This window comes from Heterocephalus glaber, unplaced genomic scaffold (genome assembly GCF_053883595.1).
Source record: "Heterocephalus glaber isolate CG9 unplaced genomic scaffold, H.glaber_assembly_v1.0 deba00001553, whole genome shotgun sequence".
Classification (NCBI taxonomy): Eukaryota; Metazoa; Chordata; class Mammalia; order Rodentia; family Bathyergidae; genus Heterocephalus; species Heterocephalus glaber.
In genome coordinates, this window is record NW_028258344.1 from 399,803 (window position 1) to 409,081 (window position 9,279).

Genomic DNA, 9,279 nt, shown 5'->3' on the forward strand with positions numbered 1-9,279 from the left:
AGTTGTATGAATTAAACTTAGCACTCACACTTTTAAAGAAAATTTATGGGGACTACACTTTTGAATAAAATGTTTCAAGAAAATTTTTGCTCTATTTCATTGAAGTGTATTAAAACGGAGACAAATTTATATCAAAAAGTTCTACCTTAATACTTGTATAAGAAGAAAGCCTTCCAATTCAATTTCCGATGTTCCTATGAATCTATTAGACACTTTAGGTGAGAGAGCCAAAAATGTCACAGGGTTACCAAGATGGCCACACCGTGACCTTGAATATTCACGGTAAGTGTGGAAATGGCAGGAACGATCTCTGTGACTTTGTATCTAGGTCATTGGAAAGACATTAGAAAGAATCTGGACTGGCTACCGTGCAATCTTAACACAGAACTGCTAAAATCAAAGGCGACTCCATCTACAATAGTGCCAAAAGTAGATGTCATGTCGCAAACCGAGAAAATTATCTGTGACTTTTGTTTATTGTTAACCTAATACTGAGTGTGGATGATAGGCCTTTAAATCTTTATCTGTTTCCTAAGAGTTGCTGTGTTTTAAGTTTCAGTTTTTTAAAAGATTAATGGCATATATATGTTGAATATTAAGTGGTAAAATCCCAGTGAACACCAAGAATGTAACTTAACCAAGTAAAACATCTCTGCAGAAAAATACCTGAATATTCATATGTGAGATGGATATAGTCTATAATTAGATTCAGGTTAATCTTTGCCACAAAATGAGCTCTATAAATGTCTTTTGGTTTTTCCAGTCTTTTGGATTTCAGATTGTGGGAAGGGGGCATAGATTTGTATTCTAATGGCTTCTTGAAGAATATATAACAACTTTCAGTATCAGTGCTGTATTGTATTCAAATGGAGCACATTCAGAGGTGATTGGTCAAAACACTATAGGCAGGATGTAAAATACAAAAAGAAAAGATGCAAAATATTTATACTTCCCTTTGAAACAACAGTCAATTTTTAATATAATCTCTGCAAATACTATCTCAGGAGGGTCTGATGAACAGCAGTTCAAGAGGTGGGAAAGCTAGCAGTTTTAGTCACCCACATGGTACCTCTGGGAGTCAAGAGAATTAAGTAATGTGGTCCTGGATCCCTTAGGACCCTTTTTCACATATGAAATGAGATGCTGTCTCATCACATGGATATCAGGCCATATGGGAGTGTAATGTTCAGTTCTGAAAAAATGATGGTGGATCTTCAATCTTAACTGCTCTAGACAACTCACTTTGGTGTGGGCAGTGGAATGATTTTAAAGGACAGGGAGCCACCAGCAGCCACAGCTCAGATGTGTCTTTATTTGTTGATAGGGAATGAAATCTTTCTAAAACTTTTTCCTGTCAAAGAATTATGCTTTGAATCCTCTGAAAACTTTTTTCAATGCACTTAACTTTATATTGGGTTGCCTTTGGGCTAATAGTAGTCATTAAGTACAATGCTTTATGGAGCATTTTGCTGTGATATAGGAACCTCAGATGTGTGAGGGATTGTCTTAGTCACCTTTCTTGTTGCTAAGACAAAACACCCAACACCCAAAGTTAAAGAAGGAGAGATTTATTGTAGCTCACATTTTGTTGAGGTTTCAGTTCATAGTTGGGTGGCTCCAAGGCAGGCTAGCATGGCAGAGGGACCTGGCAGAGGAAAAACAGTTCATGGCAGGCAGAAGGCAGCAAAGTAGTGAAGCAGCAAGCAACAAGCAGCCCTCTTACTGTCCCTTATATTCTATCTTATATTCTATATGCCCTTAGGGCAAGTAACACTATGACACAAGTAAGCCTTCCCATTCTCCACACCCAGAACTATGCCAAATTAGTGGACTAATTTAGTAACCATACACCCTTAATCCTAGAATTACGCACTTAATCCTAGCATCACACACTCTAGATCCAGCCACCTCTGAAAACCCCCACCCATGACCACATGAGGCTTTGTGGGGACATCTAGATACAAGCCATAACAGGGACACAAATACTTAACCTTAAATTGCTTGTGTGATGGCAACAAGTACAAAAATGACAGAAGGTCAGAAGGTAGAGCAAAGAAATTGTCCTAAATGAGAAAAAACAAGTAAAGTATGAGAAAGACCATCCTGAGGAGAACACAGAGCTGATTAGAAGGGCAGGAAGAGATAAAGAGGAAAGACTTCCTAAAATAGGTGGCCTTCAAATTGGGTCTTCAACATCAGACAGGGCATTCAACTAAAAAGGAGACTTTAGGGAGAAGCTTCAAAGAAGGAAGAGGCAGGGTAGGGGAGCATGGATGCATCAAAGGACAGGGCACCTACACAGGAAGTGTGAGGGCCACAGCATCAGCATCACTCGAAAGGCTCATCATAAGAGACTGCTGGACCTTCATTACGGTTTCAATTCTGGGATGAGACCTAAAAGTAACAGCTGATACTGCCAGTCCTGGACCACCATTTGAGACCTAGGGGCTGTCAAGATACTTATGGGCAGGGAAACCAGATGAACCAGAATGAGGCCACATCTCAGAGAAAATGCAGAGTTGCAGATGGGAAGTGGACCTTTAGATGATGCTGGGGAGCACAGCATAAGGAATGTACCATGGGCTTCAGAGCCGCCTGACCTGTTTACCCAAATCACCTCTGCTTGTCCTCAGCTACAACGTGGGGGTGATGATTGTGCTTATCTCACAGGATTATTATGAGGAATAGATGCAGGAATATTTTATTATAAACCAGGCACAGGGTGAAGTTAATATATTTGTCAAATGAAGATGTTTGTTGAATCAAGATATTAGATGTGATGTCAGAAAAACATGAAGTCCAGGCAGCAAGTGGTGTAAGGGACAGATGGACAGGAAAACCAATCAATGAGCATGTCCCCTTGTAAGAAAAAGAAGAATCCAAACTACACTTGGGTCTGTTATGGAAAACATGATAGTGGCAGACCTTCTGAACACCCAGAGATGAAGTTTCTCTAGATTTGGGGTAACCCAGCCTGGACTACATAGTGAGACCCTATGTCAAAAAACCCCAAAACTTAAAAAAAAAAAAAAAAAGATTTGGGATAAAGTGCCAAAATCTGCTTGTTTTTTAAACAACCACCCCTCCTATACAGTAATACCTTGGTTCACAAATGTTTCTATTCACAAAAATTTAAATTTGCAAGCAGAATCTTTTGACAAAATTTTGCTTCCCATTGGGGAACCCTGCATTAGGTTATGAACACTACAGCCATCTTCCCTGTACCTTGCACAAACATGAATACGGCCATCTTCCCTAGAATCGTGGAACAAATTAAGTTCATGAACTGGGTACTACTATAATTTTGATTTACTATTCAAGTCATAACTTTGAAAAAATTTAAACCCAACCCTGCTAAAACTTTGATCTAAGACTTCTGACTTCCAGAACTGTGAAACCATAAATTTCTGCTATTTAAGCTGACCAATCTGTGGTACTGTGTTATAGCAGTCCTAGTAAATTTATGCAGCACCCTAGTGACATTATAGGAGTGGTCCAAAAAAGAAACTTGGGAGAATCCACCATCAGAAAGAGGGAAGCTGGGTGTTACAGTTTAGAAGTGACCCCCAAAGGCCTCAGTGTTAAAGGCTTGGTCCCCTACCTATGGTGCTATTGGGAAGTAGAAGAACCTTTAGGAGATGGAGCCCAGTGAAAGGGAGTTAAGTCACTGGGGGTGTATCCTTGTATCCTTGAAAGAAATATTGGGACCTCATTCTCTCTCTCTCTCTCTCTCTCTCTCTCTCTCTCTCTCTCTCTCTCTCTCCTTCCTGGCTACCATGAACTGAAGAGACCTCCTCTGCCATGTTCTCCTGACACAAAATACTGTGCCACCCAAACCCCAAACAACAGGACAAGTGACCATGGACTGAAACCTGGGAAACCTTGAGCCAAAAGAAACTTAATTTTAAGTTGATTCTCTCAGTCATTTTGTCACAGTAATAGAAAGATGACTAACACCCTGGGTCAGCATAAAAGATAAAGAAAGGTTGCTGAGTAGGAACTAGAAGACAAGACAGCTCATTGCCCACAATTGTCCAGAAAAGAGAATACAACATGCCATGCAGGGCCACATGGAGAACACTGGGGTTGGTCAGGAGGCAGGAGAGCGGGAAACCGAGGCAAGCCCTGTAGCAGACTTTCTGCAGGAAGCTCAGGCAAGGCAGGATGGGCTACTTTGAATCTTTGCAGTTGGCTCTGGGTCATAGGGCTGGTCCTGGTTGTCCGTTACCCAGCTCTGGAGTGAATAGAGTAGGTAGATAATGGCCAAGACTGTGAGAGTCCAACTGTAGGGGAGGACTAGGGGGAGGATCCTGTAGACTCTTGATTGGTCAGTTTACATATAAAGGGTGAACCCCTGGGGGAGTTGTGTGCTGTGAGAATTGACAGGCTCTGGGATCAGCAGTCCCTCTACCACCTTCAGCAAGGCCCCAGATGTCAAAACCTCAGAGTATGGAAAATAAAAAACATGTTAAGGCATTGTCAAAGGCAACAATAAGGCAGAGGATTAAATGGCACATCAGGAGGGATGCTCCCATTGGAATGAAGGGCCTGAGTTTCTTGAAGGCAAGGGACTATCCCCAGCGCCTAGCAGTTTCCCAACCCCAGCTATTTCTGTGACGTGGTGGAAGAACATGGTAAAGAGGATGTCCCCTGCTGAGGTGACAGTGAAGGAAGAGAAACACCGGAGGGGTTGACGGCCATCTGAAGGCTCTGTATGTGCAGCAGAGAGGCAGCATAGGGACAGGGGTCACAGGCAGGAGAAAGAATGAAATAGGATCTCATTATGCTTTATTAAGGAAATTAATAAGAAATCTTACTAAAGGTAACTTTTGCTTCTGAAGTTAGTCTCCAGCAATTGGAAAGACAAAGGTAAAGAAAGAGAGAAAAACCAGACCCGGGAAGGTGCCAGGTAACACAACCAACAAAAGAATTTATCAGGAAGAGTCAACAGGCAGAACAGGGATGTAGCCAGGAACATTAAAAGGTAACCAGCCCCTACCCTCACCCAATAAAACACAAAGGAGACACTAAGGACTCTTATTTAATATATAAAAGATACACACACCTATACATATATACTTATATATATATATATTCTCACTTTAGCATCATTATACCACTTCACCAGATACACACATGTCCCTTTGACTTAATTTCTAACTCTATACTGCCCTTCCCCATACTTATCCATCACAAAAGGGCAGGAAGGAATCAAATGGCCAAAGGATGTAGACAGAGGCTACCCAGGCTGGAGTCACAGACAGACAGACAGCAAATCAGATTGTCACAAGTTCCAGGTGCCCAACAGGGACAACAGTCTTTGAAAAAAGGAGCTGAGGACAAAAACCTACAAGTATTCCTTTCTGATGCCTCCTACCCATCCAGAGTAGCTATTTTCTCTTTTCCACACTCTTCCAAATAAACCTCTTCCTTTATTTTAAACTCTGCCTTTTAAATTTATTACTGGTGCTGTGAATTTACGACCCCGATAACTGTGTGTTCCAGATGAGAAGTAGTGCGTACATCCCACCCCACTGCAACATTAGCACTACCATATCCTGGAGGACATGGAATTAAGCCATGAAGACAAGACAGAGGGTTTGGAATAGCAGAGGTGAGCATGAGGGACGTGAGTAAATGGAAATCCCACACCATGGTGCACTGGTGTGATCAGCCATCCACCAGGAAGGAAGCTCCAGAACTCTAGCAGTTGCCTCCACCTCTGAGGCTGCTCTGAGGGTGCTCTCTGCAACTGTCAAATGTACAGTGACTTTACAGACATTGGGAGCCATGATCTAAGCACCTCCAAGAGGGGGCCTACCTCACTTCAGGAATGCTTGGGGTATTCAGAATGTGGGCTAACACAAAGGACTCTGCTAAAGCTTGTTCGTTGTCCTAGTGTACTGGGACTGCCATAACAAAGCACCACAAACTGGGCACCTTAAACAACAGACACCTATTTTGCCACAAGTCTAGAGGCTGGAAGGCAAGATCAGGGTGCCAGCAGAGTGGTTACCTCCTGAGGTCTCTTGTTGGCTTGGCTCTTTTTGGTTAGATCTGGAATGACCCCCAGAGGATTTATGTGTTCAGAGGTGGAGCTTTTGCAAGGTGATTGGGTCCTGGGAGATGAATCCATAGCTGACTTTCTGTTAGGAGATATGGGGAGCCTGATGTGGAAGGGCACATCTCCCTTCTCTCTCTGCTTCCTGGATGCCATGATGTGAGCAGCTTTCCTCCACCAAATCTTTCACCATCCCCTTCCTGCCATGGAGCTAGCCAGCTATAGACTGAACCGTCTAAATACTGAGAGCCAAAAGAAACCTCTCCCTCTTTAAGCTGTGGGTGTTGAGTATTTTGTGCTAGTGACAAGAAAGTAACTAAGACAGCTCTCCAGAGGACTTCTTTCTGTGTCCTTCCGTGGTCTTCCCTCACCATTCCTGTTCATATCCTCCCAAATTTCCTCTTCTTATAAACTCAGCAGTCATACTGACTCCTTCTGACCTCACTTTAACTTAATTACCTCTGCCAAGACCCTGTATCAAAATCCAGGAACATGGTAAGATATTGGGGTTAAGACTTCAAAATAGAAATCAGGGCTCATACCAAACCATAGTACCCAGTCTCTTGAGAAACAAATCTGGACTAACATTGACTTTACAGAACTAAAATGAACAGACAGGGAAGAGCACAGTTAGGACATTCTTCTTTTCCTGTACTCACCCTGCCATAGCAGGGCAGATTTCAAAGTTTGGTTACCACCACAGGCCCCTTTTGCCGTAGGCTGGTCAGGGCTGTGGGACTAGGTCTGGCTGTGCTGGGCCAAGCCTGGGTTTCCTCAAGACCTGCTCTCTCAAGTTTTCAAGCTGTCACCTATCCACTGAGAAAAAGGATTTGAAAGCTGTTGAGAGCAATTGTACATAAATTTTGGGGAAAAATCATTTCATAATTAGAGTATGAGTATAGCTGTCTAAGGCCCAGTGTCATCTTGCCCATGAGCAGGCTAATTAAGGCATGCAGAAACATAACTCTGTTTTGCTCCGGTCACAGCTGAGCCCTCAATGGTCCAGAAAGCTGTCATGCTCAAGGGCAAGATTGCATCAGCTGAAGACATCCTGGTTCTTTAAGAACTTAGTAGTAATTTTAAAAAGACAAAAGTTTCATCTGGGGAGGGACAAGTTCCTTATCAATTCAACTCATCCCACTTACTAGTGTAAGAATTCTCTCCTTACAGTCCTCAACATAAGAACCTCCTGATTTAGGATCTTCATCAGCATAAATTCCTCATTGTCCTGGAATTACTGCTGCCCCCTAAATCACCGAATATCCCCTCAAGTTATTGTGTGCACCCAATAAATGATGGCTAGCTCAGAGAGTCTTTGTCTTTGTCAACTCTGAGGCACTGACCTCCCAGTCCCTCATATACTTTGAAATGACACAAGTCTCTATTGTCTTTTTTCTCTTTATCCCTCTCCATCCCCCCTTTTAGGCAGTTGGAGGATTGGTCGCCCACCGATAGAAAGCATTACCCAGTCTACATCTAGTCACAGGAAGTGGGAAATGTTGCCACTAGAGCCGCTGTGAAGATGGCCTGTGCATTTAGCCAGAAGGAAACACAGAGGCTAGAGGCCTGCATGAGGGCTGGAATCACCGGTTCCTGGATGGGGACTTAAAATAAGGACTGTTTTAGGCCAGGAAATTAAAAGCAGAAACCATCAGAAGCAAAGGACAACACAGCTTAGAACACTTCCCAGGCACGTGCTGACTCTGTCCTGCCGGGCCCAGGAACAGCCGCTCCGACAGCCTAGAAACACCAGAGGGAGAATCTCCTCAGGGAGCAGGCTCTGCAGCAGCCACCACAAGCAGGCTCCTTTTTTATTCTTAGGGTGGAAAACCTGTTGTACACATGCATTTTCAGCTACAAGTCATGAGCATGCAGGTAGTAATTATATCAGGAGTAGTCATCTTTCATAATGTCACTATTCCAGGGGATATGAAGGTATTCCAAAATTTTTTATTTTTGTTTTTAACATCAAGTTATTTTGCAAGAAAGAAGTCTTTCCTGTGACTTCTTACCACAGTCCTCAGAATTTTTTTGCTGTGTTTTGTTTGAGATGCTGAGGATCAAACCCAGGGCCTTGCACTCTACCACTGAGCTACACCCCCAGCCCAAGATTATGATATTTTTTGTTGTCAGTGAAGTCATTGAAAACCACCCCCCTCTCCTAAGGAAACTAGAACTCAGGCACAGGTAATTGGACTGAATTCATTCTCAACTGTAGGAACTATAACATGTTTTATAACAATAAAACACCAGAATCTCACTCTCCCATGTTAATCAGTCAATTATTATTTACTAATCATGTGGTGGGCAGTGTGCTGGGTGCTGGGACTCATTGGGCTGTATTTCATATTAAAGAACACCTAGACACAAACACCTTCTCCAACCCACCTCGATACACCCCACTAATTCAATAGTGGTGGACACCATCCCTTAATCCCTGAACAGTAGATAGCTAAAAATACCCAAACCATACTCCAGATAGCTGCTCAGTGTGGAGTAGGGAATTTTTTTTTTTAAGTAAGTATGGAAAACAAATGTTCAATTAAAACAACTCCAAAAATCAGAAAAAAATGTTCTCCCTATTAATCAATAATATTACAAAGGATCCTTTGAAACACACGCCAAACCAACAGTCAGCAGTATGCATAGTTTACCATCTGAACACAGAATGCCACAAAGAAATACACCAGGGATGCTAAATAAGAAGTAGACTTCCCTGCTTTGAGAGAAAAATGATTTTTTATTATTTGTTTGTTTGTTTGTTTTTTGGTACTGGGGATCAAACTTGAGACCTTGTGCTTGTGAGGCAGGCGGTGGAACCACTGAGCTAAATCCCTGGCCCAAAAATGATTTTTTAAAAATAACAGAAATCTGTTTTTGTGCCTTTACTATCTCATCTCTTCCCAGATTCAGGAGTCTGGCATCTAATGTTCCCAGCATGGGGTTAGCTTTGTGATGAGCATTTGGCATAGCCCAGGAGGAGAATTAAGCAGCAATCTGAGGGAGGGATGTGAACCCTCAGAGAAGACTGCTTGGCTTGCCACTGTCCTACCCACTTGGGACAGCTCTTGCGAGTGTCAGGTGGCCAGTACAGCTCAAAGTGTGGGTTGTATTCTTCTCCTGTCTTTTGCTGAAGTGAGTTGATGAAGCCAATAACACAACTCTTCCCAAGTCTCAGCATAGCAGTGAGAGTGTATGCTGAGAAGAGCAGCACCCGG